This window comes from Megalopta genalis, unplaced genomic scaffold (genome assembly GCF_051020955.1).
Source record: "Megalopta genalis isolate 19385.01 unplaced genomic scaffold, iyMegGena1_principal scaffold0020, whole genome shotgun sequence".
Classification (NCBI taxonomy): domain Eukaryota; kingdom Metazoa; phylum Arthropoda; class Insecta; order Hymenoptera; family Halictidae; genus Megalopta; species Megalopta genalis.
The window spans coordinates 625,588-634,053 of record NW_027476090.1 but is presented as its reverse complement, the minus strand read 5'-3'; the positions used below and the strand labels follow the sequence as shown (position 1 = coordinate 634,053).

The following is an 8,466-nucleotide window of genomic DNA, read 5'->3' as shown; positions in this document are numbered from 1 at the left end:
TAATAATGCTTACACGGTTTAAAGCGACTGCGAATGAGACGATAGATAATATGATAGCCAGTAAATGCGAGATTGTAAACTGCTTCGATAGATATTGAACCATCCTTCGTTTACGAATTTGTAACGTTCAGAGGAGTTGGCCATCGATAGACGTGATGTGCATAAAACACGTGATAATGTTATAAGGAATTTCATACCATTGTTACTGATGTATCTGTAAGAAGATACCTACTCAATAGCACGCCGGTGTACTTCCAAAAATGGTTCTAGGTCTATTGACTTTGAAATAACAGGATTTAGCACTTTGTTAACTGCAATCTCAATTCGGTAACTGAAAAAATAACGATTCATTAATATTGTTAAAAGGCTATTGTTGAAGGCTTATAAGTTTCTATTAGTTTGGTTACTAATGTGTTTGTAGTATGCTATCAGAATCGAGGACGCTTCAGGAAAATAGTAAGTTTAATTTAACTCAACTTAATTTAATAGTGATTAGTGATTTAAATTAAATAGTAATTAGTAATTTAAATCAAATAGTAATTTAAATTAAATAGTAATTAGTAATTTAAATCAAATAGTAATTTAAATTAAATAGTAATTAGTAATTTAAGTCAAATAGTAACTAGTAATTTAATTTAATAAGTAATTTAAATTAAATAGTAACTAGTAATTTAATTTAATAAATAATTCAAATTTAATAGTAATATAGTAATTTAATTCAATAAGTAATTTAAATTCAACAGTACCTAGTAATTTAATTTAATAAGTAATTTAAATTCAATAGTAATTTAAATTTAATTTAGAAGTAAGTAATATTAAAACCGGACAAAGCTTGGTGCAATTATAGACGATTGGATCACAATAAAAATTTTCTATAAGAAGTAGCAAAATATTCTTCTTGACCGACTTCTTTGTGATTCTATTCAAAATGTAAATTAGAATACAATTTTATAAAATGTCACATAGAGAATGAATGAATGAATTTTGGAAGAAATTGTTACACAAATATCTGGCGATCTCAAACAGTCCACAAAAATAGGCGGTAAAAACAGCGAGTGACAATTCCGTACCTGCCATCGATAAGAAACTCATCACGCTTACTATTACGACGTGAAGGCAAATCAAATCAGTATTTAGGCCTTGTTCACTCACAAAGAATCCAAATACTCGTAAATAATACACTTGGTATTTTGAATGTAGTATTGTAGGTATCATTATTATTGTAAACGAGAAGACTGATAACCCACACGCTATGGCTAGAATATGAAATGATATGTTAGTCTTGTTCTTACACAAAATGATTTTATTAATCGATTTATAGAAGTATGTATCTCTTTAATCAAGATAGCTCTTTGCTCCAGTTTCTTTCTTCTGACACGTTATGGTACATTGTAGAAATCATAAAATCAGATATTTATAAACAATTCTAAACAATTACCCATATATACGAAGACTAATCGTCTTCCCTTTTGTATGTGTTTCGTCAACATACCCAGCTCGACAAGATTCTTAAATGATTTGAGGTCGTTTTCATAATTATCATACACACAGAGATTTTATCTAAAGTCACGTGAAAAAACAACGTTATATTTATGATAGTTGAGCTTAACAAATATACTGTACTCGGTTCTCCAAGAATTGGCAGGAAATGTGAACGAAGGGTTCTCGAAATCGATGCTATGATCCTACGGCCGTAAATGAACGGCTATCGACTGCGATCTTCGATGTTCAGCATGAGCTTCTTTCCTACTATGTAACGATTTGTACCTAATTAGTAGTAATAAACCTAATTAGTAATTTCTCCCTAATTCGCGCTCAGATTGCGCACAAAAATGGACAATTTGGGAAAAGGAGATACGATTATTCATAGCTTGCGTCTCGTTTTTACAGTTGTTGACAATCGGTAACTATAAAAACGAGTCCAAATTGTCCATTTTTGTGCGCAATCTGAGCGCAAATTAGTGAGGAATTACTATATTCCGTTTCAGCCCTGGTCTGATCGATTTCTGGAGAATGTAACACTATAACAAGACAGGGCGAATAGAACATATAGGGACACTTGTGCCATTTGTGAGATCAATTGAACGTTCAGCAGTTGAAAATATCACATTCATGACATTTATATTGTAGAAATTACAAAATCAGATATTTTTTATCCGAGATATGCTATATTTTTACTGCTACTTTTATCGTTATCTTTACATATATACATGAAAATTAAACTTCTTCCCTTTTCCATGTGTCTCCTGAACATATCCAGTTCGACAGGATTTTGAAGTGTGCTGAGGTTCTCTTCGTAATTTCGATACACAGTGTTCCGTCCTTCAACGGAATTTTCGGGCTGTATCCGCCTAACTTTCTCCGGGACGAATTACCTTTTCCTTTTACCCCTAAAAAACATTTATTGACGGGGAATCTTCGGCTCAACGAGACAAATTGACAGTTCTTTAACGAACGACGTGCAATCGACGAAAGGTCACGTTCGTTAGGTTTTCAATGTCGAAGAGCCATCGCCTTTTTCCTTGCAATTTCTAAATTTATGATTTTCGAGCCATTTTTTTCCGGCAATAAAGCCACTTCTGCACTATTGAATAATGCACTCCCCTTCATTGGCTGCATTTTTTATGACAGGGTCGCGAGCACGCACCGCTTCGGTCGCCCGTCCAGGGTTTCTTGATACCTGCGGCACTGCGTGCTACGTCACCTTTACATCCCCTTTCATCGCGTCAATAGCCACTCAATTTCTAGTTTTCTGTCCACGAAACAGTATAAAAACTCGAAACCGATTTTTCTTAAAGTCAGTAGTCATTCGCCAGTTCATCGTCATTTAGTCCCCAGTCATCGATCAGTTGTCAGTTGCTCAGTTCACACTTATTCAGCCACAATCTTATTCATTCTTGCTGAGTGGCACACTCTAAATCAACCAAACAGTAGTCCCTTTTTAATTAAACGGACAACAATATCGATCCACTCCATCGCGCAGCGTAATCGTCTTTACGACCCGAGAGATAGTTTATATCGCGAAGTGACGATATCGGGTGCGAATACGACGCATCCAAAACATACAGTTTTCATCTAAAGCCACGTAGAAGCTTGATTACAAAGCTAAGGCATCGTAAAAGACACAAGAATATCGGAATGCTATACGATAACGTGATAGTTATATTGTACGATTTAGCTTCAAATCCATGCATAACAAACGATTTAGCTTCCAATTCATGCGAAACATACGATTTAGCTTCAAACCCATGCGAAACAAACGATTTAGCTTCCAATTCATGCGAAACATACGATTTAGATTAAATCCAATCCGAAATATATGATTTATCTTCAAATCCATGCGAAACAACGATTTAGATTTAAATCCATGCGAAACAAACGATTTAGCTTAAAGTCCATGCTAAACAAACGATTTAGCTTAATATCCATGCGAAACAGACGATTTAGCTTCAAATTCAGACGAAATACATGATTTAGTTTAAATCCATGCGAAACAAACGCTTATCCTTCAAATCCATGCGAAACAAACGATTTTGATTCAAATTCATGCGAAAGAAACGATTTAGCTTCGAATTCGAACGAAATACATGATTTTGCCTCAAATCCATGCGAAGCAAACGATTTAGCTTCAAATTCAGGGGGAATATATGATTTAGTTCAAATCCATACGAAACAAACGATTTAACTTAAAATCCATACGAAACAAACGATTTAGCTTCAAATTCGGGCGAAATACATGATTTAGATCCAAATCCATGCGAAAAAAACGATTTAGCTTAAAATCCATGCGAAAGAAACGATTTAACTTCAAATTCAGGCGAAATACATGATTTAGTTCAAATCCATGCCAAACAAACGCTTATGTTTCAAATCCATGCGAAGCAAACGATTTAGCTTCAAATTCAAGGGAAATATATGATTTAGTTCAAATCCATGCGAAATACATGATTTATCTTCAAATCCATGCGTAACAGTCGATTTAGCTTCAGATGCATGCGAAACAAACGATTTAGCTTGAAATCTGTACGACACAAACGATTTAGCTCCAAATCCATGCGATACAAACGATTTAGATTCATATGCGCCTTCGTGCCGAGCATTCGGGGTGAGCTTTCAAGACACACGAATGCGCATTCGGTTAGAAAGAGAAAAGGGTGAATTCACGAAGAATCCAATATATTTTCACTTCCGATGCAGGGAAGAATCTAGGGCACGAGGATAATGGGCTCGGTATAATCACGCGTGAATATGTAAAATTAACTATATTATAAAAATTGAATTGATACAAATACTTAACGTAGGACTACGAGCTAGCGAAATACAACTGTATTTATGATATAGAAATAAACGTAAGAAATAGTAACGCAGGAATTAGTAACACAAGGAGTAGTAACGTAAGAGATAGAAACGCAAGGAATGGGACGCGAGTGCTCTCCGGAGACAACTGGTCTCGTAGGAGGCTGGAGCAAGAGGGAGCGGACGGACCCCACTCCGGGGCCTTGTCGGTCGACTGAGCTCCGGGAGAGTGGTGGGGAGACAGTAGAGTGGGGCGCTCTCTCGGCGGAAGAGTGGGGATGTCGCGGAGATGTGAGTGTGTGTGTGTGTGATGCAGGCACTGGCCGCGCATAGCGCGGCGCTTTCGGAATCGGATGATGGGTGGAGAAATGAAGAGCGCATACAGTGTCGGTAAATGAGACAGCATGGGACGAATCTAATGGTTGGCGCATGATGGTAAGGTCGATAAGTATTAGCAGTCGGTGATACAGAGTTATGTATTTATTAGTATGTGATGTAGGCGTATGTCGTATGGGTAGGAGAATGGAGTATAGCATAGGAGAATGAGATATAGCTTATGATCAAAGTAGGAACGGAATATGTCTTATCTATTCGCAACACGTCGACGGACGTTACACCTCCCCCCTTCCGAAAGAAATATGATGCAATCATTTATCATCTTCGTCGGAATCGGCGAACAACGATTGTTTCTTATAACTAATATAATTTTCGCATGATTATACGAATTTCTTATATTCATCGGGGTTCAATTTTGTGGGTTCACATGCGACCACATCTTTCAGCGCAACACACTCGGTTGGGGTGGTTTTTGGGGTCACTTCACTTTCACTGTTTTTGTCTTTCAAGTACAAGCAGAAATGGTTTAGCGCACTGGAGTTTGCTGCCAGGAGTTGGATGCTGCATCCGTACGCTGCGTGTAGGGCGATTCCGTTGAGCACCGTGTTGATGCAGAGTTTGGTTAACTTCACGACGGTATAGATTCCAATCAGGCCTGCCATGACTGAGCCAAATTTGGTGAAACCCTCCCATACTCGTTTTCCTGTAGATTTTGCGATTTTTTGCAGCGTCGTCTCGTCCATGAGATGGATTAGTTTGACCGTCCCGTCTGCGTAGGTACGGCCGGATGCACCTTGAGTCAGTGCGTTAACGACAGCTGTTCTTTCTACTGGAAACATGATGTGATCGTTTAACTTTTGGATGTCTTCCTGGGTGTATATTCCGCCATTAGCGAGGTTAGCCGGGTTGGTGTACTTCCAGGTAGATGTCGTTATCGGTTGAAATGGTGGTGGTGGTATGCTTTCTATAGGCCGTTGCGTCAATTTGTACCACGTACCATGTATTCTGTAAATGGATGGGATCAGCTCGTTACAGATCCACTTAGTTCGGTTTTCACCATAATACGAGTCCGGGGTGTTAGAAAGAAGGAATTGTTTTTGTAATTCACTGGAAGTTCATCGTAGCACTCCTTTGTTTTGCGGAGTGAGCATTGTACTGGGATACATTTTACTACGTAGATAACCTCACCGGTCTGTATGGCCATGAATCCTGGTTCTTTCGTGAGAGTGGTAGCGACCTCAGCTGGTGATGTGTGAATCAGTGAAATTACATTTTTCAGCACCTGTCGTTCGAGTCTGCACTTTTGTTTCATAATGTCCGGTATAGCGACAGGATCTGTAATTTAAGGTGCTTTTCGATGTATACGAATTTAGTGTTGACGTACGTAAAGATATCCAGGTTATTGATCTTGGTTCTTGATATAGATTTGAATTTCCCTTCTTTAGTTGTTTCTAAAATGAGGAGCTTGTGGTGCTCTGTTTTGGTTAATGTGTAACCGCAAATTTGTTCACGCCCGGTACTGGTTAGAGCAAACGCCGTGTCACCAGAAGTGACTGTGTAGACTGGAGGATCCTTCGTTGTTTTTATTGAAGATCTTTGTGGCCTTACCTTCGAAGAGTACGTCTTATTTGTTAAAGTGACACCGGTAAGCTGGACCAGAACGTAAAGCTGTCTTCGTGGTTCAGACAGTATTCCTTGTTGAGTGAGCAGCGGTGTCCGGAAGGTAAGTGGATTTCGTTTGTCGATAGTTTCACAACCGCGTTGAAGCTTCTGAGGGTTACCTTTATTATCGCTTGGACTATTATACCGTTCCAAGTACCGTATGGGTCGCTGTATGTGGTGCCATTGCAGGATCTATCCTGGAGGATTGAGCCGGCCAGTATGATGCTTCTAATTGCTGAGCTATTCCCCATGAGGCCCGCAATCTGTGTAGTCGGGGGCAGGATCAGGACTCCGGAGTCGTGCATCGTCTTGCAGACATCTCGAGGTGTGTTAAAATGTATTGTTGGCGGCCATTATTTACCACCGATGTATGGGAATGCATCCCGCAATAATATATAGTACGGTCGACTTCAACTTTGCAGTGGAACGCTGCTGTTTCCTCAAAATCTACCACTTGCAGGAGTTGGGCGGTGGTTTCCTGCGTAGTGGGTTTGGTATCGGTGAGCTCGCATCGAGGCTTATCGACGGTCGAGAACGTGGTCACGTTCAGGGTGGAGCCACCACAGTCGTAACCAATGAGTGCCGTGGCTGATTGGAATACGGTGAATATCAGGAGAGACGTTATGGTGTGCATCGTAGCGGAGTTCGCGAAAGACTGATGCTGTTGCTGGAGCGCGCTCGCCGTCTTGTACTGTTGGGTGTCTCCGCTGATGGAGAAAGGGGAGGTGGGTCACATCACTGACGCACGCTGTATTTTACTTATTGTTCTAGGGGCGTGTTTAAGTTTATTCGTGTGCATGATACGGGAACCCTTTTTTATTTGTATGCGTACATTCTGGTTACTCATGCATTCCAACACTCGATAAGGGCCGGTATATTCATCATCGAACTTGCCCCGTTTGAGCTCTTTCAGGAGGAATACGTTATCTTCAACGGAAAATGACTGTACATTGGTCTTACGGTCGTAGTATGCCTTCGATCTAAGTTTTGCCGCGTTCTGATTCTCGCTGGCTCTCGCCACTGTATCCGAAATTTTTGTTTGAAGGTTGTCGAGAAGCATCGTCGGAAGCATCGTGCATAGATGCGTTTGCCGACGGGGTCCTTGCTACAGTACCGAAGACTAACTCGTGTGGTGTGAATAATGTGCCTTCGTGGACGCTTGTGTTATATGAGAAGGTTGCGAACGGTAGCCATTCGTCCCAATTTCCTTTGCAAATATATTGTTTTAAGTATTCAGTGAGAACGTGGTGAGATCGCTCGATCGAACCGTTGCTCTGGGGTCTAAGTGCGGAATTGTGAGACCTTAAAACGCCTGCCGACGTTTCTCATTAATAAACTCATAAAGTTGGCACCTTGATCCGTCAGGATTCGGCATATAAGATTCTGCGTAAAGGCGTCTGCGGTCTCAATAGCGGTTGCGCTTTTTAAGGGAATCGCTAGGGAGTACTTGGTCAACAAGTCTTGCATGGTGAGGATGTAAGAATAGCCGTTAGGAGAGGTGGGAAGTGGGCGGACGATATCCATAGATACCTTTTCGAAGGCTTTGCCCGGTGTATCGGTGATGGTCATTGGCTGGCGCGTCTTGGTCCTAACTAGTTTCTTACGCTGACACGAGGGACACGAGTTCAAAAAATCTTGGACTTCCCTTTTCAAGGTCGTCCAGTAATACTTTTCGCGAATTCTGCGGTAGGTTTTTGTAATGCTTTTGTGACCTGCAAAGGCCGAGCAGTGGTTCTCGGTGATTATGTCGCGGCGTTGGTCAACGGGGGGAATAATTACTTCGTTCGCGCATGCAAAAATTTGTATGTTAGTCGAGGCAAACAGATCCAGCAGAATTCTTTGTATATTTATCCAGCTCATGTCGTCAATGGTGGTTTTTGATAAACTAAATGGATCGAATTGTAATTCGGTCGCGACGTCGAGGAATGATCATAGGGCGTTTAATATATTCTCATATGATGCGGCATTGTAGTCGGTGCGTTTTGTCGGGAGCAATATTAGTTTCTTATTTCCGGAGTTTAATATTTTGGCGCGTGATAGGGTGAGATTCGACGTTTGTGGAGGTTTTCCATTCGCGAACAAGTCCACTGCGCCATCATCTATGGGATGTCCATTTATGGTGGTAAAAATGACTAAGTTGTCGTTACGCATTATTAGTCGGTCGTGTGTATG

General features: G+C 40.4%; 1 long non-coding RNA gene across 1 annotated transcript; it reads left to right on the top strand.

Annotated features, from left to right (window-relative positions):
- Window positions 1-5,730: 5,730 nt before the first annotated feature.
- Window positions 5,731-7,161, top strand: LOC143260817 (uncharacterized). The gene is made up of 3 exons (XR_013035094.1): window positions 5,731-6,355; window positions 6,484-6,619; window positions 6,717-7,161. It is a non-coding gene; the product is annotated as an uncharacterized LOC143260817 (long non-coding RNA).
- The last annotated feature ends 1,305 nt before the right edge of the window (window positions 7,162-8,466 follow it).